Raw genomic sequence first — 22,409 nt, 5'->3', positions numbered from 1 at the left:
GAACGCGGGTGGAAAGACATCGAGAGAGGCAGGGCGAACACAGGCAGAGGCGGGGAGAGAGGGGGAGGGGAGAGAGGCAGACGGAGATTAAATAGAGGAACCCAACTCTTAGGAGAGCCGCTACACTGGCGAGCAAGCTGAAGTACCGAGGTACAGGGAAGGAGGAGGCCTCGGGGCGCCGCCCGAGAGGGAGGGAGCTCTTGGTATGAAAAACAGAACTTCGGGGGAATCAACGAACAAAAGGGGGGTGGTCGAGGAGGGGGTAAAGCCAAACGGGAGGGGGACTAGGAGCGGATAACAGAAGGGTAGGCCGTACAGTGGGTGAAACAGAGCGGGTAGGGGGTTAGAGTGGGGAGGGGAGGTCGCTGGTTGCAGCTGACAACATGTGGAGATGGCGCAAATAAGGAAGTCGTGGGCGGTCATCTTGAATGGCCCGTGAGCAAGCGCAGGCCGGGACGAACAGGGCCAGGCCCACAGGGTGAGTATGGTTGACCCCACAGGATGTGTTGGCAGGCCCAGGCCATCCACCAATCTGGATAGTAACATGGAATGTGAGGGCCCTCGAGGGGCCGGTGAAGAGGTACAGTGTCCTCGCCGATTTCAAGAGTCTGAGGGTGGACGTAGCCTTCCTGCAAGAGAAACACTTAAGACTGTGGGTAAGGACGGGCTGGGTGGGACAGACGTTTCACTCATGTTTCGGCATTCGGACAAGGGTTGAGGGGGTGCATACTAATCAACAGAACAATTTAATTTATGGTGATGAGCACCGTGAGGGACCCGATGGTAGAGGGGGGTTGGGGTGAAAGGTAATGGGGAGCGTGACCATGGAAGGGACTCTGGTTGTCTTGGTAATCATATGTGCCCAGAACTGGGACGATGCAGATTTCGTCAAGAAAGCTATGAGCGAAATCCCGAACCTAGACACCCAGTGACTTATCACACAGGCGGACTTTAACTGTGTACAGGACCGGACAATGCACAGATCCAACCCCAGGACAGGACCGTGCCAGGCATGGCACCAGAATTGAACCCATTAATGGAGCAGATGGGTGAGAGGTGCGACCCCCAGGGTTACAATCACCCGAGAGTAAAATAATCAATCTTCTCCCATGAGCACAATGCCTACTCATGTGCAGACTTCTTTGTCGCAGGGGTAAAATGTGGGAATACTCCACGATTGTAATCTCCGACCACACGCCACAGGACGTGTCCATGAGGCTCGAGAAGGGTCCTGATGCAAAGGTGGGCAGGGCCCAAAGCCCCCGATGGAGGCTGGACGCAGTTCCCTTCGCCGATAAGGAATTCTGTACAACGGTACCCAAGCCATCGACGGTTATGTAACCTTTAACCAGAACGGGGAGGTCTCACCTTCCACGTTCTGGTAGGCGCTGAAGGCGGTGGTCACAGGCGAAATCATAACTCATGGGGCCCTTCGGGTCAGGAAATACATGGCAGCCAAGCAGCGGCTGATTGACCCCATGCTGGGTGTTGATCGGCAGCGGATAACCGTGGAACTGCTGGTGGACAGTAAAAAGCTGCAGATGGAATTTGAGCTGCTCTCCAGAAGGAAGTCACTGCACCAGCTCCGCCACACACATAGAGACAAGGCCAGTCGCATGCTGGAGCACCAGCTCAGAAAACAAGGAGCCGCAAAAGAGAAAGCGCAAGTTAGGACCAGAAATTGCAGGTTGGCAGCAGACGTAATCGAGATTAAAGTGGTCTTTGGAAACTTTTACTGAGGGCTATACACCTCCGATCCCTCAGAAAGCGACTTGGGGATTCTCTTTCTTAAAAAATAATTTTTATTGGAATTTTTTGAAAAACATATATCAACAGAACAATAACAATAATAAACACCCCCGGCACCCGTAACAACGCCCCCCCCCCCCCACCTCCCGAACCCAACAAACAACAAAATAAATTAACAAGAAGCAAATTAACTTAAACACTATCCTGCAACTTACTGCGTGTGCGTCAATGGGAAAGAAAAACAGAAAACACAGGACAGTCTCAGCTGGTCTGACAGCCTCTGTGGAGAGAGATGGCAAGTGTCGTTTCGAGTTTGGGTGACTCTTTGTCGAAGCTGGACAACTGGATCTTTGGTCAGGTGTAGACTGGCGGTGTGGGTGGGGAGCGTGAAGCGTTGGGCCTCGACAGACGGCCAGCGATGGGTGGAGAATAACAAAAATGTGTTGGGTCGAAAGAAAAAGGGAATGTAAATGTTTCTAATCAGTGTTAAGAACTGTGCTGACAGAGGCGATTAGAAGATTAGAATGTGTTAATGGCAGATGACAATGAGGAACAAGGGGCGGATTTCCCTAGAGGGATGCGATTGGCTTGGGGAATGGGGAGGGGGAAGCAATGGGAGAGGAAGACATATCAATGGAAGCAATGAAAATAAGTTGATGGAAATAAACATGTGGTGAAGTGGGAAGAGTGATTTCACGGTACGAAGTTGTTGAGCGTACTGTAAAATCCGCAAGGCTGTACCGTGCCTATTCAGACGATGGAGGCTGTTCCTCGGCGTTGTGCTGAGCTACATGGGAACATTGCAGCAGGCCAAGATCAGACATGTGGACATGAGAGCAGGACAGTGAGTTCAAATAGCAAGCGACAGGAGAGTCTGCCACCAGCTTGTCGATGGAGCGAAGGTGTTTTCCAAAGCGGTCACCCAGTCGGCATTTAGTCTCTCCAATGCAGAGTAGATGGCATTGGGATCAGCAAATGCAACAGGCCAGATTGAAGGCTGTCTGAAAGTAATGTGTACTCAAAAGGACAGACACAAACGATACTGTAACTGACTTAGAGGAAATGCCAGAGACTTAACTGAACCAGCATTGGGAAAGTAAAAACGGTTTTCCTGATGGAGAAACAGGAAAAGCCAGTGTGGGAATCCAGGCTCAAAGTTGATTTACAATTATCCCCCCTTTCTTCCACATGAACGGTATTTAGGCTGCAGCATTTTACACACCAAAACACAAAGAGGTCAAATATAAGAAACACATAATTGTCAATTCTTAAACTCAACTCAAGCATTGAATAAGGAAACAAATATTGTGTAAAGTCGGTTGTTTTTTTCTGTAGGATTTAAGAATGCTGCATTAATAATAGAAGAGAGCATTTCGCCGTTAGAGATTTGCTGAAGAAATTGAAATGAAATGAAATCAAAATTGCTTATAGTCACGAGTAGGCTTCAATGAAGTTACTGTGAAAAGCCCCTTGTCGCCACATTCCGGCGCCTGTTCGGGGAGGCTGTTACGGGAATCGAACCGTGCTCCTGGCCTGCTTGGTCTGCTGTCAAAGCCAGCGATTTAGCCCTGTGCGAAACAGCCCATTAATTTCTTCATTTCAATATAGGTTCTTCTACTGGCTTGTAAGTTTAGACATCTGTTTTAAAGAAATAGACGTGTTCTTGTAAGAAGTGACATGGCCTCTCAGCCGAACCATGCGAAGCTGCAACAAGGCAGTTGAGTTGAAAGTGACACAGGTCCGTTGGAGTCTGCGCTGCCAGCTGTTTCTGTAGTGTAGTGGTTATCACATTCGCATTACACGCAAATGGTCCCCGGTTCGAAACCGGGTAGAAACATCTGGTGTGTCCAGGTTAGTCTGTCGCTAAATATTACCTCAATCTCGTAACTGATCTTTATCATCGAGGAATAACAGAAGCCTATAACTGCTGTGGGCCAGTGGCGCAATGGATAACGCGTCTGACTACGAATCAGGAGATTCCAGGTTCGACTCCTGGCTAGCTCGCAGTTCCTAGTTTTGGCGTCCCCTTTAGTTCAGTGGGTCGGACAGCTAGTTCCCGATGCAGAGCAAAGTGAGCAGGGCATCATCAATTCTCGTTTCAGCTGTGGTTAATTATGAAAGCCCTGCCCTCTCAATTGAACTTCAAGCAAAGCATAACTTATCTCCAGTTCAGCAAAGTTCAATATCTGATCCTTTGATAAGTTGAGACATGAGTTTTAAAGGAACGGCTTCTTCCAATAACTTGCATGGCCTCTCAGCAGAACCGTTAGAAGCTGCAGCCCCCAGCAGTTTCTGTAGTGTAGTAGTTATCACATTCGCCTAACACGCGAAGAGTCCCCGGTTCGAGACCGGGCAGAAACATCGCGTGCTTCTCATTTTGTGTGACGAATGTTTGCACAAAATACCTTTCTTCCTCAATCTCGCACGTTCGAGGAACATGAGATTTGGTCTCTCATGAGATATTAAAATTCCTGCAACAATGTCAGAAATACGGAATTTTCAAGACGCCGGGGGAAGAAAAGCCTTCCCTATTTTGCCACGATTCGGATATTAGCAGTTTGTTCATCCACCACAGAATCTATTGGGTTTACTGATGCAGATGAACATATTTAATCACCATTTCAAACATTTCTAAATGTACGATAAAAGCAACTTACTGCGGATGGGTCAATGGGAAACAAAAACAAAACACAGGACTGTCTCATCAGGTCTGACAGCCTCTGTGGAGAGAGATGGCAAGTGTCGTTTCGAGTCTGGGTGACTCTGTCGAAGCTGGACAACTGGATCTTTGGTCAGGTGTAGACTGGCGGAGTGTGTGGAGGACGTGTTGGGGGGGGGACGTGTTGGGGGGGGGGGGGGGGGGGTGCGTGAAGCATTGGGCCTCGACAGACGGCCAGCGATGGGTGGGGAATAACAAAAATGTGTTGTGTCGAAAGAAAAAGGGAATTTAAATGTTTCTAATTAGTGTTAAGAACTGTGCTGACAGAGGCGATTAGAAGATTAGAATGTGTTAATGGCAGATGACAATGAGGAACAAGGGGCGGATTTCCCAAGAGGGATGCAATTGGCTAGGGGAATGGGGAGGGGGAGACAATGTGAGAGGAAGACATATCAATGGAAGCAGTTTGTTCATCCACCACAGAATCTTTTGGGTTTACAGATGCAGATGAACATTTTAATCACCATTTCAAACATGTCTAAATGAACAACTGCTCCCTATCCACCCTGCCATGCCCCTCATAATCTTGTACACCCAAAACTATGCAACGTCTCTTCATAACATAAATGGGCGAAGTATGTCCCTGATCTGCGTGGGAATCGAACAGAAGACATGCCGTGTCAACAGAAATTTCAGGTATTTTCGATCGAAAAATTGATTTCTATTAAAGTCTAAACCTGGCACGATGTGCTTCCCATGTCCCAACTGATAGTAATTCTCATGTTGCTCGGCGGTTATTATACATTAAGCGTACATTGTCGTAATAATAATCTTCACTAGTGTCATAAGTAGGCTTACATTAACACTGCAATGAAGTTACTGTGAAAATTGCCGAGTCACCACACTTCGACCCCTGTTCAGCTACACAGAGGGAGAATTCAGAATGTCCAATTCACCTAACAGCACGTCTTTTCGGGACTTGTGGGAGGAAACCGGAGGACCCGGACGAAACCCACGCAGACACGGGGAGGACGTGCAGACTCCGCACAGATAGAGAACCAAGCCGGGAATCGAACGCGGATCCTAGGAGCATAAGGCAGCAGTGCAACCCACTGAACCACAGTGCCGCCTATTAAGTACCTTGTACATTTTGTACCGCAGCACGTATTGATGCATTCTGCATTTCGCTAAAAGAACAGGTAACGAGGAATCTTTGTCCTTGGACTTTCTGCGAGAGCAGGCCATGATTTTCGTCCATCTCCTCAGTTGAGTGCCACCCTCTGCTGGTAGGTAGATATTCTGATTTTAAAGTTACAATAAAATTTGCGGTATGATAGACCATAATAAGACCATAAGACCATTAGACTTAGGAGCAGAATTAGGCCACTTGGCCCATCGAATCCGCTCTGCCATTCAATCATGGCTGATATTTTCAACCATAGCTCTCAAGATTTCCCAAACTATTCCTCTCTTGATCTACACAAGGACAGAGACATGTCCGGTAAATAGACCTGATTGCTTGCCTGAGCCTGGGATCAATTCCTTCTCGGAAAGGAACCTCAGTGATGCTGTAAACACTCACTCAGGGTTGTGTACGGGGCTTTAGGTTTTCTCGAACGAGTGAGCAGTAATAGACCACCCCGTCCTCCACATCGAATGCGCTTATACTGAGGTAACCGATCTGTTTAGATTTGTCAGCAAACGCCAGATATCGTCCTGAACCCACATCTTTCTTCATTGCTGAGGTGTTGGCGATAATCCATCTCGGTGGCTGTGCCGGTTTCTCCTGATATCATTGCATTTTGTACATGTTGGGGCCTTTATATTGGCAATTTAACTTCACCGAAGCCCCTTCTGAGACTGTTATTGTCACTGGTGACTGAGCTACTGGATTGCACATTGCCGGCCTGCGAAAGTGAAGGACTGAAATGAACAGATTGTTGTTCCTTTATAAATTTAGAGTTTGTTCAACTAAGAGGTGCTTTTTAGCGTGGCCACTCCACTTAGCCTGTACATCTAGGTTGTGGGAGTGAGAATGTTCAAACACCACACGGACAGTGATCTGGGACCGGGATCGAACCCGTGTCCTCAGTGCTATGAGGCAGCAGTGCCAACCATTGCGCCACCGTGCCGCCCTGAGTTTAAACAGAGTTGATATAAATCTACTTGTATCTGCGGCATTTTCTGGGACCTCTGATGCAGGCACTTCATAGACATTCCCGATCGTTAATTATACTCTAGCCTATGTGTATTACTATGCTAATCTGGTTTAATTAACACTGTAACTACTTACTGTGCCAAAGCGCCGCCAGTATTATCACAACCATGTCTGACTGAATCTCTCCCAGTGAACTGAACTGAACTGAGTCAGGGATTGTGTAGGAGAGAGGGAACTTAGTGCACTGCAGGGAGAGGGTCTATTGTGACATCACTCGCCTCCCATCCTATTGGCTTGGCCGACACCATCAGGTGAGTTTCTGACGCCGTGCTTGAATTTGGCGCCCTCTGCTGCCGGATTCGGTTTACTCCGTGTTAGAATTCGGCTGTTGAGTGGATTCAGTGTTGACTGCAATGCATATCAGGACGGGAAACCTAGACAGAAATCTAAATTTCAGCTGTTTATACACTATCTTTGTCACTATAGGTGTTTCTAATCAAAAAATGATGCTTAATCTGTGCAAATCATCCCTGGAGTTCTCGGTTCACACCATGGATGCGACGAAATCGAAAGAATGCCAAGACTTTGGAGGACATGCGGACGTGAGAAAACAGAATAATAGCAGGGCTCAACAGACTAGTTTTCTTTATTATGGTTTTGAACATCGCTTTTTTCAGAGGCCAGATTGTTTGGAATTATTTTCATTAGGTTAAAATTCATGAAGTTTAAATGTCCTCTGAAGAAGATAGGTGGATGATATTTCATGCAATAAGTGTTTGTGAGATAACGAAACGTTACAGAGGACTTTAAATGGATCACCGAGGCACGGGCGGGATTCGAACACGCGATTTTTGGTTTACGAGACCAACGCCTTTCCTCTTGGCCACCTCACCTTATGTAAGCAAATCATGTTGATTGCACTGTGAGTTGTTATCATTTGGAGTCTGGCGCAACAATTGGCGAGAGAAGAAGAATCAATAGAACATTTCAAAAGGTATTGTCAGAACTTGTGAACGGAAAGCCCCGCGGGATTTATATGCAGGGTGAAAAGGCAGCGATTTAGCCCTGTCCTAAACAGCCCCAAAAAACATATCATCCAGGAGTGGAACAACAATTCGTCTCTGGGTGGGATCGAACCACCAACCTTTCGGTTAATAGCCGAACGCGCTAAACGATTGCGCCACGGAGACGACAATAGGATCACAACTCTGTGTATTTCAACAGTCACGGCCAATCCTCTGATTGCCAGAGACCGAATGAGAATGCTGGTAATATTGGTCCTGTGAGGAAGTGCGGAAAATACCTGGAAGGAGAGTACACATGGTCCCGCGGGCATAAAAAACGGTTTTTAATGAAAGGTGATGGTGAAAGACGAATTTTGTTGTCCTGTCGACAAATGCCGCCTGACTCCCTGAGATGTTGCAGTACTTTTGGCGTTCTCCGCAGATGTTAGATTGATTTTCGATGGCAATGACAGTATGCATTAGCTTTTTTCGCGGGGACTCGTTGGTCTAGGGATATGATTCTCGCGTTGGGTGTCTCGCTGTCGGAATTTGTGAGAGGTCCCGGGTTCAAATCCCGGATGAGCCCTTCGATGAGGTTTTCCGTTGGTCAAGTAACATGTTTTCTTCATTTCTTTGCGGCGTAGACGGCGGGATTCATTCACATTGGGTATGCTTTGAGAAGCTGAGCTCAAACTGCATGGATCCAACACGTTCACGAGAAGTTTGTCTATGTGTGGGCATTCACATTTCTATTGACTAATTCTGGTGGACTCAGACAGCTCTTTATCCCTTTCATTTTATCAGTTCAATAACTTCAGACTGTGAACTCTCACTTCCCCCTCCACTACATGTTTTTTCCATCAACTTTTCATTCCTTCCATTGATATGTTTTACCCTCAACATTGCCCCCCTCCACCCAGCCCATACCATCCTACTTGATCAATCAGATCCCTGTTTGTAATTGTTCTCTGACGCACTGCTTACCTTTGTTCTGCCATTAACACATTCTGACCGCTTGATGCAACATCAGCACCTTTCATAGCCTTGATTAGCCTCATTTACATTCCCCTTTTCTTTCTGCCCGAGACATTTTCTATCGAGGCCCAATACAGCACGCCGCCACCCCCACCCCCACCCCCACCCCCCATCGTCTGAATCTCCAATTCCAGTTTTCCAGCTTTGACAAAGAGTCCACTTGACTGGAAACGACAGCTGCCATTTCGCTCCCCAGAGGCTGTCAGACCTGCTGAGATTATCCAGTATTTTTTGTTTTTGTTTCCGTTTTAAGCATCCACAGTAAGTTGCATTTGTCATACATTTAGACATGTTTGAGATGGTGATTAAATATGTTCATTTGTAAATCGCTGAAACTCTGTTGTGGATGAACTAGCTGCTAATATCCGAGCTGTGCCAAGATATGAAAATTCTTCACCTCTCATTGCCTGCCGAAAATTCAGTGCGTGGGCCTTAATGTTCAATTCAGTTTAGTGGCTCATGTGAGACGAAATTTCATAGTCCTGGAACACACGAGATTCCGGCAACATTCAGGAACAGAATTATTTTGTGCCCGATAATTGTGCAAACATTTCTTACACGAAATGCTCGATGTTTCTGCCTGGTTTCGGACCGGGGACCTTTCGCGTGTGAGGCGAATGTGATAACCACTACACTACAGAAACCGCTGCCAATCAATGGCCGTGGGAATGTACAACCTCACTGTGTTGCTGCAGATTCTGATGGTCTGTTTGAGAGGCCAGGTCCCTTGTTACAGACGACAGTTGTTTCTTAAATTAACAGATGTCTCAACATATAAAGCCGTGAGATGTAGAAATTATATCGAAATTAACATAAGTTATACTTTTCTTAATGTCGGTCTTATATTTGAGCTCTTTGGCCTCGAGGTCTGGTCCTCGTTTAGGGATTTTCAATCAATGCCTATGGGAGTGGTCGTGGGTTTAAATCCAGGACAGGCTCTTTACTCCAGGTCAGAGATTATGAATTGTTTGCGATGCTGATGGCGGGGTTGATTTACATTAGCTCACTCTGAAAAAGATTTCTCAGGACTCGGAATGTTTACGTCGTTTCACTCCCAACAGATGATGCTCGAGAGAGAGAGACAGTGTCTGAGCTGGAGTGCGTTTGGATAAAATTGATGCTCCAGATCTGTGTTAACCACAGGGACGTGACCCATCTAATCCACAGAGCCAAAGTGGAGAATTGAGCTGACTGGAGATCTGGATCTTAACGCTGACCTCCCGGACCTCGGCGTCGTGAAATGTTCCAAAGAAGCTCAACAGACACTCGAGGAACAGCAGCGCATCATTCCACTGGGCTCAATCCATTTTCACACTCAGTGTGTGTTCAGCAGTTTCACACTGTAAATGCTGCACCCATTTTGTGTGCCCTTACATCGCAGGTTTGGGTTTGAATCTTGTTTCCACTTGTTCTTTGCGTCCGGGCGGTAGTTGTTGATCAATCTGCCATCGATAGCTCCTCCAGACATATCTTTTGTTTCTTTGTTTCTTCCATTGCGCTAACAGAGAGCTGGCACAGACACGGCGGCCGGAATGGCCTCATACTGTGGTGCCATTATTCTCTGATCTGATGCCATCCTAACTCTGTGGCCAGGGACCCAAGGCCTCTTCTCATTTTATCTCTCCTGATTTGCCCCCGATTAGAGCCCTTTCCTGTTGTTCTCTTTCCTCCCCCGGTAATTCACTTGGTTAAGACGTACCACATTTCTAACCTGTCCCGGTTTTAATGAAAGGTGATGGTGAAAGACGAACTTTGTTGTCCTGTCGACAAATGCCGCCTGACGACCTGAGATGTTGCAGTACTTTTGGCGTTCTCCGCAGATGTTAGATTGATTTTCGATGGCAATGACAGTATGTTTTGCCTCTGTTTGCGGGGCTCGTTGGTCTAGGGGTATGATTCTCTCTTTGGGTGTGTTGCAGTCGGAATTTGCGAGAGGTCCCGGGTTCAAATCCCGGACGAGCCCGTCGATGAGGTTTTCCGTTGGTCAAACCGCATGTTTTCTTCATTTCTTTGCGGCGGAGACAGCGGGATTCATTCACATTGGGTTTGCTTTGAGAAGCTGAGCTCAAACTGCATGGAACCAATACGTTCCCGAGAAGCTTGTCTATGTGTGGGCATTCACATTTCTATTGACTAATTCTGGTGGACTCAGGCAGCTCTTTGTCCCTTTCATTTTATCATGATGTGGAGATGCCGGCGTTGGACTGGGGTGAGCACAGTAAGAAGTCTTACAACACCAGGTTAAAGTCCAACAGGTTTGTTTCAAACACGAGCTTTCGGAGCACGGCTCCTTCTTCAGGTGAATGGAAAGGCTTGTTCCAGAAATGTTTATATAGACACAGTCAGAGATGCCCCGGAATGCGAGCACCTGCAGGCAATCAAATCATCAAAGATGCCTCTCTCTCTGCATCTTTGATGATTTGATTGCCTGCAGGTGCTCGCATTCCGGGGCATCTCTGACTGTGTCTATATAAACATTTCTGGAACAAGCCTTTCCATTCACCTGAAGAAGGAGCCGTGCTCCGAAAGCTCGTGTTTGAAACAAACCTGTTGGACTTTAACCTGGTGTTGTAAGACTTCTTACTGTGTTCATTTTATCAGTTCAACAACTTCAGACTGTGAACTCTCACTTCCCCCTCCACCATATGTTTTTTCCATCAACTTATCATCCCTTCCATTGATAATTTTTACCCTCAGCATTGCCCCCCCCTCCCCCCAGCCCATACCATCCTACTTCAGCAATCTGATCCCTGTTTGTAATTGTTCTCTGACGCACTGCTTACCTTTGTTCTGCCATTAACACATTCTGACCGCTTGATGCAACATCAGCACCTTTCATAGCCTTGATTAGCCTCATTTACTTTTTCTTTCTGCCCGAGACATTTTCGTCATTTCCCACCTATTGCTAGCCCTCTATCGAGACCCAATACAGCACGCCACCCCCCCCCCCCCCCCACCCACAATCGTCTGAATCTCCAATTCTAGTTCTCCAGCTTTGACAAAGAGTCCACTTGACTGGAAACGACAGCTGCCATTTCGCTCCCCAGAGGCTGTCAGACCTGCTGAGATTATCCAGTATTTTCTGTTTTTGTTTCCGTTTGAAGCATCCGCAGTAAGTTGCATTTGTCATACATTTAGACATGTTTGAGATGGTGATTAAATATGTTCATTTGTAAATCGCTGAAATTCTGTTGTGGATGAACTAGCTGCTAATATCCGAGTTGTGCGAAGGTATGAAAATTCTTCACCTCTCATTGCCTGCCGAAAATTCAGTGCTTGGGCCTTAATGTTCAATTCAGTTTGGTGGCTCATGTGAGACGAAATCTCATAATCCTGGAACACACGAGATTCCGGCAACATTCAGGAAACAGAATTATTTTGTGGCCATTAATTGGGCACACTTTTCTCACACGAAATGCTAAAAGTTCGATGTTTCTGCCCGGTTTCGAACCGGGGACCTTTCGCGTGTGAAGCGAATGTGATAACCACTACACTACAGAAACCGCTGCCGATTAATGGACGTGCGGAATGTACAACCTCACTGTGTTGCTGCAGATTCTGATGGTCTGTTTGAGAGACCAGGTCCCTTGTTGCAAGCGACAGCTGTTTCTTAAATTAACAGATGTCTCAACATATAAAGCCGTGAGATGTAGAAATTATATCGAAATTAGCATAAGTTATTTTTGCTTAATGTCGGTCTCAAATTTGTGCTCTTTGGTGTCGAAGTTTGTTTCTCGTTTAGGGATTTTAAATCAATGCCTATGGGAGTGGTCGTGGGTTTAAATCCAGGACAGGCTCTTTACTCCAGTTCAGAGATTATGAATTGTTTGCGGTGCTGACGACGGCGTTGATTTACATTGGCCCACTCTGAAAAAGATTTCTCAGGACTCGGAATTTTTACGTCGTTTCTCTCCCCACAGATGATGCTCGAGAGAGAGAGAGACAGTGTCTGAGCTGGAGTGCGTTTGGATAAAATTGATGCCCCAGATCTGTGTTAACCACAGGGACGTGACCCATCTAATCCACAGAGCCAAAGTGGAGAATTGAACTGACTGGGGAGCTGGAACTTAACGCGGACCTCCCTTACCTCGGCGTCGTGAAATGTTCCAAAGAAGCTCAACAGCCACTCGAGGAACAAGCAGCGCATCTTTCCACTGTGCTCAATACAGCTTTCACACTCAGTGTGTGTTCAGTAGTTTCACACTGTAAATGCTGCACCCATTTTGTGTGTCCTTCCATCGCAGATTTGGGATTCAATCTTGTTTCCACTTGTTCTTTGTGTCCGGGCGGTAGTTGTCGATCAATATGCCATCGATAGCTCCTCCAGACATATCTTTTGTTTCTTTGTTTCTTCCATTGCGCTAACAGAGAGCTGGCACAGACACGGCGGCCGGAATGGCCTCATACTGTGGTGTAATTATTCTCTGATTCGATGCTAACCTAACTCTGTGGCCAGGGTCCCAAGGCCTCTTCTTATTTAATCTCTCCTGACTTGCCCCCCATTAGAGCACTTTCCTGTTGTTCTCTTTCCTCCCTCCGGTAATTCACTTGGTTAAGACGTACCACATTTCTAACCTGTCCCGGTTTTAATGAAAGGTGATGGTGAAAGACGAACTTTGTTGTCCTGTCGACAAATGCCGTCTGACTACCTGAGATGTTGCAGTACTTTTGGCGTTCTCCGCAGATGTTAGATTGATTTTCGATGGCAATGACAGTATGCTTTGACTCTTTTTGTGGGGCTCGTTGGTCTAGGGGTATGATTCTCGCTTTGGGTGTGTCGCTGTCGGAATTTGCGAGAAGTCCCGGGTTCAAATCCCGGACGAGCCCTTCGATGAGCTTTTCTCGTTGGTCAAACCGCATGTTTTCTTCATTTCTTTGCAGCGTCGACGGCGGGATTCATTCACATTGGGTTTGCTTTGAGACGCTGAGCTCAAGCTGCGTGGAACCAATACGTTCCCGAGAAGTTTGTCTATGGGTGGGCATTCACATTTCTATTGACTAATTCTGGTGGACTCAGACAGCTCTTTGTCCCTTTCATTTTATCAGTTCAACAACTTCAGATTGTGAACTCTCACTTCCCCCTTCAACACATGTTTTTTCCATCACCTTATCATCCCTTCCATTGATATGTTTTACCCTCAGCATCGCCCACCTCCCCCCAGCCCATACCATCCTACTTCAGCAATCTGATCCCTGTTTGTAATTGTTCTCTGACGCACTGCTTACCTTTGTTCTGCTATTAACACATTCTGACCGCTTGATGCGCCATCAGCACCTTTCATAGCCTTGATTCGCCTCATTTATATTCCCTTTTTCTTTCTGCCCGAGACATTTTCGTCATTTCCCACCTATTGCTAGCCCTCTATCGAGACCCAATACACCCCCCACCCCCCCACCCACAATCGTCTGACTCTCCAGTTCCAGTTCTCCAGCTTCGACAAAGAGTCCGCTTGACTGGAAACGACAGCTGCCATTTCGCTCCCCAGAGGCTGTCAGACCTGCTGAGATTATCCAGCATTTTCTGTTTTTGTTTCGGTTTGAAGCATCCGCAGTAAGTTGCATTTGTCACACATTTAGACACGTTTGAGATGGTGATTAAATATGTTCATTTGTAAATCGCTGAAACTCTGTTGTGGATGAACTAGCTGCTAATATCCGAGGTGTGCCAAGATATGAAAATTCTTCACCTCTCATTGCCTGCCGAAAATTCAGTGCTTGGGCCTTAATGTTCAATTCAGTGTGGTGGCTCATGTGAGACAAATATCATAGTCCTGGAACACACGAGATTCCGGCAACATTCAGGAAACAGAATTATTTTGTGCCCAATAATTGTGCAAACTTTTCTCACACGAAATGCTAAATGCTCGATGTTTCTGCCCGGTTTCGAACCGGGGACTTTTCGCGTGTGAGGCGAATGTGATAACCACTACACTACAGAAACCGCTCCCAATGAATGGACGTGCGGAATGTACAACCTCACTGTGTTGCTGCAGATGCTGATGCTCTGTTTGAGAGGCCAGGTCCCTTGTTGCAAGCGACAGCTGTTTCTGAAATTAACAGATGTCTCAACATATAAAGCCGGGCAGGAGATTCAGAAGTCTGAGAACACGGACGAACAGACTCAAAAACAGCTTCTTCCCCACTGTCACCAGACTCCTAAATGACCCTCTTATGGACTGACCTCATTAACACTACACGCGTGTCTGCTTCATCCGATGCCAATGCTTATGTAGTACATTGTATATATTGTGTTGCCCTATTATGTATTCTCATGTATTTTCTTGAATTCTGTTTAATTCCCTTTTCTTCCCATGTACTGAATGATCTGTTGAGCTGCTTGCAGAAAAATACTTTTCACTGTACCTCGGTACACGTGACAATAAACAAATCCAATCGAATCCAATCCGTGAGATGTAGAAATTATATCGAAATTAACATAAGTTATATTTTGCTGAATGTCGGTCTTAAATTTGTGCTCTTAGTTCTCGAGGTCTGGTTCTCGTTTAAGGATTTTCAATCAATGCCTATGGGAGTGGTCGTGGGTTTAAATCCAGGACAGGCTCTTTACTCCAGGTCAGAGATTACGAATTGTTTGCGATGCTGACGGCGGGGTTGATTTACATTGGCCCACCCTGAAAAAGATTTCTCAGGACTCGGAATGTTTACGTCGTTTCTCTCCCCACAGATGATGCTCGAGAGAGAGAGAGAGAGAGAGAGACAGTGTCTGAGTTGGAGTGCGTTTGGATAAAATTGATGCTCCAGATCTGTGTTAACCACAGGGACGTGACCCATCTAATCCACAGAGCCAAAGTGGAGAATTGAACTGACTGGGGAGCTGGATCTTAACGCTGACCTCCCGGACCTCGGCGTCGTGAAATGTTCCAAAGAAGCTCAACAGCCACTCGAGGAACAGCAGCGCATCTTTCCACTGTGCTCAATGCAGCTTTCACACTCAGTGTGTTTTCAGTAGTTTCACACTGTAAATGCTGCACCCATTCTGTGTGTCCTTCCATCGCAGATTTGGGTTTCAATCTTGTTTCCACTTGTTCTTTGTGTCCGGGCGGTAGTTGTTGAACAATCTGCCATCGATAGCTCCTCCAGACATATCTTTTGTTTCATTGTTTCTTCCATTGCGCAAACAGAGAGCTGGCACAGACACGGCGGCCGGAATGGCCTCATACTGTGGTGTCATTATTCTCTGATTTGATGCTAACCTAACTCTGTGGCCAGGGTCCCACGGCCTCTTCTCATTTATTCTCTCCTGACTTGCCCCCCATTAGAGCCCTTTCCTGTTGTTCTGTTTCCCCCCTCCGGTAATTCACTTGGTTAAGACGTACAACATTTCTAACCTGTCCCGGTTTGAATGAAAGGTGACGGTGAAAGACGAACTTTGTTGGCCCGTCGACAAATGCCGCCTGACTACCTGAGATGTTGCAGTACTTTTGGCGTTCTCCGCAGATGTTAGATTGATTTTCGATGGCAATGACAGTATGCTTTGACTCTTTTTGCGGGGCTCGTTGGTCGAGGGGTATGATTCTCCATTTGGGTGTGTCGCTGTCGGAATTTACGAGAGGTCCAGATTTCAAATCCCGGACGAGCCCTTCGATGAGGTTTTCCCGTTGGTCAAACCGCATGTTTTCTTCATTTCTTTGCGGCGTCGACGGCGGGATTCATTCACATTGGGTTTGCTTTGAGAAGCTGAGCTCAAGCTGCATGGAACCAATACGTTCCCGAGAAGTTTGTCTATGTGTGGGCATTCACATTTCTATTGACTAATTCTGGTGGACTCAGGCAGCTCTATGTCCCTTTCATTTTATCAGTTCAACAACTTCAGACTGTGAACTCTCACTTCCCCCTTCACCACATGTTTTTTCCATCAGCTTATCATCCCTTCCATTGATATGTTTTACCCTCAGCATCGCCCACCTCCCACCAGCCCATACCATCCTACTTCAGCAATCAGATCCCTGTTTGTAATTGTTCTCTGACGCACTGCTTACCTTTGTTCTGCCATTAACACATTCTGACCGCTTGATGCGCCATCAGCACCTTTCATAGCCTTGATTAGCCTCATTTACATTGCCTTTTTCTTTCTGCCCGAGACATTTTCGTCATTTCCCACCTATTGCTAGCCCTCTATCGAGACCCAATACAGCACTCCAACACCCCCACCCCCCACCCACAATCGTCTGAATCTCCAGTTCCAGTTCTCCAGCTTTGACAAAGAGTCCACTTGACTGGAAACGACAGCTGCCATTTCGCTCCCCAGAGGCTGTCAGACCTGCTGAGATTATCCAGTATTTTCTGTTTTTGTTTCCGTTTGAAGCATCCGCAATAAATTGCATTTGTCACACATTTAGACATGTTTGAGATGGTGATTAAATATGTTCATTTGTAAATCGCTGAAACTCTGTTGTGGATGAACTAGCTGCTAATATCCGAGGTGTGCCAAGATATGAAAATTCTTCACCTCTCATTGCCTGCCGAAAATTCAGTGCTTGGGCCTTAATGTTCAATTCAGTGTAGTGGCTCGTGTGAGACGAAATTTCATAGTCCTGGAACACACGAGATTCCGGCAACATTCAGGAAATAGAATTATTTTGTGCCCAATAATTGTGCAAACTTTTCTCACACAAAATGCCAAATGTTCGATGTTTCTGCCCGGTTTCGAACCGGGGACCTTTCGCGTGTGAGGCGAATGTGATAACCACTACGCTACAGAAACCGCTGGCCATCAATGGACGTGCGGAATGTACAACCTCACTGTGTTGCTGCAGATTCTGATGGTCTGTTTGAGAGGCCAGGTCCCTTGTTGCAAGCGACAGCTGTTTCTTAAATTAACAGATGTCTCAACATATAAAGCCGTGAGATGTAGAAATTATATCGAAATTAACATAAGTTATATTTTCCTGAATGTCGGTCTTAAATTTGTGCTCTTGGTCTCGAGGTCTGGTTCTCGTTTAAGGATTTTCAATCAATGCCTATGGGAGTGGTCGTGGGTTTAAATCCAGGACAGGCTCTTTACTCCAGGTCAAAGATTACGAATTGTTTGCGATGCTGACGGCGGGGTTGATTTACATTGGCCCACTCTGAAAAAGATTTCTCAGGACTCGGAATGTTTACGTCGTTTCTCTCCCCACAGATGATGCCCGAGGGAGAGAGAGAGACAGTGTCTGAGCTGGAGTGCGTTTGGACAAAATTGATGCTCCAGATCTGTGTTAACCACAGGGACGTGACCCATCTAATCCACAGAGCCAAAGTGGAGAATTGAACTGACTGGGGAGCTGGATCTTCACGCTGACCTCCCGGACCTCGGCGTCGTGAAATGTTCCAAAGAAGCTCAACAGCCACTCGAGGAACAGCAGCGCATCTTTCCACTGTGCTCAATACAGCTTTCACACTCAGTGTGTGTTCAGTAGTTTCACACTGTAAATGCTGCACCCATTTTGTGTGTCCTTCCATCGCAGATTGGGGTTTCAATCTTGTTTCCACTTGTTCTTTGTGTCCGGGCGGTAGTTGTTGATCAATCTGCCATCGATAGCTCCTCCAGACATATATTTTGTTTCTTTGTTTCTTCCATTGCGCTAACAGAGAGCTGGCACAGACACGGCGGCCGGAATGGCCTCATACTGTGGTGTCATTATTCTCTGATTTGATGCTTACCTAACTCTGTGGCCAGGGTCCCAAGGCCTCTTCTCATTTAATCTCTCCTGACTTGCCCCCCATTAGAGCCCTTTCCTGTTGTTCTGTTTCCTCCCTCCGGGAGTTCACTTGGTTAAGACGTACCACATTTCTAACCTGTCCCGGTTTTAATGAAAGGTGATGGTGAAAGACGAACTTTGTTGTCCTGTCGACAAATGCCGTCTGACTACCTGAGATGTTGCACTACTTTTGGCGTTCTCCGCAGATGTTAGATCGATTTTCGATGGCAATGACAGTATGGTTTGGCCTTTTTTGCGGTGCTCGTTGGTCTAGGGGGTATGATTCTCGGTTTGGGTGTCTCGCTGTCGGAATTTGCGAGAGGTCCCGGGTCCCGGATGAGCCTTTCGATGAGGTTTTCCGTTGGCAAGCAATATGTTTTCTTTGCGGCGTAGACGGCGGGATTCAGAGCTGTCCAACCCATCGAACTAAAGAGGACGCCAAAACTCGGAACTGCGAGCCAGCCAGGAGACAGAGAACATAGAACGATACAGCGCAGTACAGGCCCTTCGGCCCTCGATGTTGCACCGACATGGAAAAAAACTAAAGGCCATCTAACCTACCCCTTATCATTCATATTCCTGTAGCCAATAATGACCTAAAAATCAAAGCCAAAGGCTCAGCAATCTCTTCCCTGGCTTCCCAGAGAATCCTAGGATAAATCCCATCCGGCCCCGGGGATTTATCTAATTTCACCTTGTCCAGAATTGCCAACACTTCTTCCCTACGCACCTCAATGCCATCTATTCTAATAGCCTGGGTCTCAGCATTCTCCTCCACAATATTATCTTTTTCTTGAGTGAATACTGACGAAAAGTATTAATTTAGTATCTCGCTTATCTCCTCAGCCTCCACACACATCTTCCCACCACTGTCCTTGACTGGCCCTACTCTTACCCTAGTCATTCTTTTATTCCTGACATACCTATAGAAAGCTTTTGGGTTTTCCTTGATCCTACCTGCCAAAGACTTCTCATGTCCCCTCCTTGCTCGTCTCAGCTCTCTCTTTAGATCCTTCCTCGCTTCCTTGTAACTATCAAACGCCCCAACTGAAACTTCATGCCTCATCTTCACATAGGCCTCCTTCTTCCTCTTAACAAGAGATTCTACTTCTTTGGTAAACCACGGTTCCCTCGCTCGACCCCTTCCTCCCTGCCTGACTGGTACGTACTTATCAAGAACATGCAATAGCTGTTCCTTGAACAAGCTCCACATATCCAGTGTGCCCAACCCTTGCAGCCTACTTCTCCAACCAACACATCCTAAGTCATGTCTAATGGCATCATAATTGCCCTTCCCCCAGCTATAACTCTTGCCCTGCGGGGTATACTTATCCCTTTCCACCACTAACGTAAAGGTCACCGAATTGTGGTCACTGTTTCCAAAGTGCTCACCTACCTCCAGATCTAACACCTGGCCTGGTTCATTACCCAAAACCAAATCCAATGTGGCCTCGCCTCTTGTTGGCCTGTCAACATATTGTGTCAGGAAACCCTCCTGCACACATTGTACAAAGAATGACCCATCTAATGTACTCGAACTATATCTTTTCCAGTCAATATTTGGAAAGTTAAAGTCTCCCATAACAACTAACCTGTTAATTTCGCTCTTTTCCAGAATCATCTTCGCCATCCTTTCCTCTACATCCCTAGAACTATTCGGTGGCCTATAGAAAACTCCCAACAGGGTGACCTCTCCTTTCCTGTTTCTAACCTCAGCCCATACTACCTCAGAAGAAGAGTCCCCATCTAGCATCCTTTCCGCCACCGTAATACTGTCCTTGACTAGCAGCGCCACACCTTTTGCCCCCTTCTCTGAGCTTACTAAAACACCGAAACCCCGGAACCTGCAACAACCATTCCTGTCCCTGCTCTATCCAAGACGAACTTGGAATCTCCTGATTCGTAGTCAGACGCTTTATCCTTTGCGCCACTGCAGTTCCAAGCGTTTGCTATTCCTCGATGATGAAGACCAGTTACGAGATTGAGGTAATATTTAGCAACGGACTAAACTGGAAGCACCAGATGTTTCTGCCCGGTTTCGAACCTGGGACCATGCGCGTGTAAAGCGAATGTGATAACCACTACACTACAGAAGCAGCTGGCAAAGCAGACTCCAACGGACCTGTGTCTCCTTCAACTCAACTGCCTTGTTGCAGCTTCGCATGGTTCGGCTGAGAGGCCATGTCGCTTCTTATAAGAATACGTCTGTTTCTTCAAACCAGATGTCTAAACTTACAAGCCAGAAGAAGGACCTATATTGAACTGAAGCATTTGTTGAGCAAATCTCTAACGGCGAAATGCTCTCTTCTATTATTAATGCAGCGTTCTTAAATCCTACAGAAAAAAGCAACCGACTTTAAACAATATTTGTGTCCCTATTCAATGCGTGAGTTGAGTTTAAGAATTGATAATTACGTGTTTTGAGTACACATTACTATAAGACATCCTTCAATCTGGCCTGTTGTATTTGCTGATCCCAACGGCATCTGCTCTGCATTGCAGAGACTAAATACCGACTTGGTGACCGCTTTGGAAAACACCTTCGCTCCATCGACAAGCTGGTGGCAGACTCTCCTGTCGCTTGCCATTTCAACTCACTGTCCTACTCTCATGTCCACATGTCCGATCTTGGCCAGCTGCAATGTTCCCATGTAGCTCAGCACAAAGCCGAGGAACAGCACCCCAACCTCCGAATAGGCACGGTACAGCCTTGCGGGTTTTACAGTAGGCTCAACAACTTCGTACCGTGAAATCACTCTTCCCACTTCACCACATGTTTATTTCCATCAACGTATTTTCATTGCTTCCATTAATATGTCTTCCTCTCCCATTGTCTCCCCCTCCCCATTCCCCAAGCCAATCCCATCCCTCTTGGGAAATCCGCCCCTTGTTCCTCACTGTCCTCTGCCATTAACACATTCTAATCTTCTAATCGCCTCTATCAGCACAGTTCTTAACACTGATTAGAAACATTTACATTCCCTTTTTCTTTCGACCCAACACATTTTTGTTATTCTCCACCCATCGCTGGCCGTCTGTCGAGGCCCAATGCTTCACGCTCCCCTCCACCCCCACCGCCAATCTAAACCTAACCAAAGATCCAGTTGTCCAGCTTCGACAAAGAGTCACCCAGACTCGAAACGACACTTGCCATCTCTCTCCACAGAGCCTGTCAGATCTGCTGAGACTGTCCTGTGTTTTCTGTTTTTGTTTCCCATTGACGTATCCGCAGTAAGTTGCTTTTATCGTACATTTAGACATGTTTGAAAGATGTGCTGCTGTTCCTCGAGTATCTGTTGAGCTTCTTTGGAACATTTCACGACACCGAGGTCCGGGAGGTCAGCGTTAAGATCCAGCTCTCCAGTCAGTTCAATTCTCCACTTTGGCTCTGTGCATTAGATGGGTCACGTCCCTGCGGTTAACACAGATCTGGAGCATTAATTTTATCCAAGCGCACTCCTGCTCAGACACCGTCTCTCTCTCTCTCGAGCATCATCTGTGGTGAGAGAAACGACGTAAACATTCCGAGTCCTGAGAAATCTTTTTCAGAGTGGGCCAATGTAAATCAACCCCGCCGTCAGCATCGCAAACAATTCATAATGTCTGACCTGAAGTAAAGGGCTTGCCCCGGATTTAACCCAGGACCGCTCCCTTGGGCATTGATTGAAAATCCCTGAACGAGAACCACACCACGGGACCAAAGAGCACAAGTTTCAGACGGAGCTTAAGTAAAATATAACTCATGTTAAATTCGATATAATTTCTGCAACTCATGGTTTTATATGTTGAAACATCTGTTTTTTAAAGAAACAGCTGTCGTCTTGGAATAAGCGACGTGGCCTCTCAGCCTCACTATTACAATCTGCAGCAACACAGTGACGTTGTACATTGTACACGTCCATTGCTTGTCAGCGGTTTCTGTAATGTAGTGGTTATCACATTCGTCTCACACGCGAAAGGTCCCCTTTTCAAAACCAGGCAGAAACATCTCGTGCTTCCAATTTTGTATTTTGCTGAATATTACCTCAATCTCGTAACTGGTCTCCATCAACGAGGAATAGCCAATGACGTGCACCGCTGTGGCCCAGTGTCGCAAAGGATAA

General features: G+C 46.5%; 10 non-coding genes across 10 annotated transcripts; 4 read left to right on the top strand and 6 right to left on the bottom strand.

The window, feature by feature from the left end:
* The first annotated feature begins 3,513 nt into the window (after positions 1 to 3,513).
* On the top strand, positions 3,514 to 3,586 carry trnav-uac. Its single transcript has one exon. It is a non-coding gene; the product is annotated as a tRNA-Val (tRNA).
* A 94-nt stretch (positions 3,587 to 3,680) lies between these two features.
* trnar-acg lies at positions 3,681 to 3,753 on the top strand. Its single transcript has one exon. It is a non-coding gene; the product is annotated as a tRNA-Arg (tRNA).
* Positions 3,754 to 4,037: 284 nt separating this feature from the next.
* Positions 4,038 to 4,110, top strand: trnav-aac. The gene has a single exon. It is a non-coding gene; the product is annotated as a tRNA-Val (tRNA).
* Positions 4,111 to 7,682: 3,572 nt separating this feature from the next.
* trnan-auu lies at positions 7,683 to 7,756 on the bottom strand. Its single transcript has one exon. It is a non-coding gene; the product is annotated as a tRNA-Asn (tRNA).
* A 1,420-nt stretch (positions 7,757 to 9,176) lies between these two features.
* trnav-cac lies at positions 9,177 to 9,249 on the bottom strand. Its single transcript has one exon. It is a non-coding gene; the product is annotated as a tRNA-Val (tRNA).
* A 2,786-nt stretch (positions 9,250 to 12,035) lies between these two features.
* trnav-cac lies at positions 12,036 to 12,108 on the bottom strand. Its single transcript has one exon. It is a non-coding gene; the product is annotated as a tRNA-Val (tRNA).
* A 1,234-nt stretch (positions 12,109 to 13,342) lies between these two features.
* Positions 13,343 to 13,432, top strand: trnap-ugg. Its single transcript is given in 2 exon segments — positions 13,343 to 13,378; positions 13,397 to 13,432. It is a non-coding gene; the product is annotated as a tRNA-Pro (tRNA).
* Positions 13,433 to 14,473: 1,041 nt separating this feature from the next.
* On the bottom strand, positions 14,474 to 14,546 carry trnav-cac. Its single transcript has one exon. It is a non-coding gene; the product is annotated as a tRNA-Val (tRNA).
* A 2,711-nt stretch (positions 14,547 to 17,257) lies between these two features.
* Positions 17,258 to 17,330, bottom strand: trnav-cac. The gene has a single exon. It is a non-coding gene; the product is annotated as a tRNA-Val (tRNA).
* A 2,999-nt stretch (positions 17,331 to 20,329) lies between these two features.
* Positions 20,330 to 20,402, bottom strand: trnav-uac. Its single transcript has one exon. It is a non-coding gene; the product is annotated as a tRNA-Val (tRNA).
* Between the last annotated feature and the right edge of the window lie 2,007 nt (positions 20,403 to 22,409).

Source organism: Scyliorhinus canicula, unplaced genomic scaffold, assembly GCF_902713615.1.
Source record: "Scyliorhinus canicula unplaced genomic scaffold, sScyCan1.1, whole genome shotgun sequence".
Classification (NCBI taxonomy): domain Eukaryota; kingdom Metazoa; phylum Chordata; class Chondrichthyes; order Carcharhiniformes; family Scyliorhinidae; genus Scyliorhinus; species Scyliorhinus canicula.
Note: the sequence above shows the minus strand (reverse complement) of the source record. Positions and strands in the feature narration are given on the sequence as shown.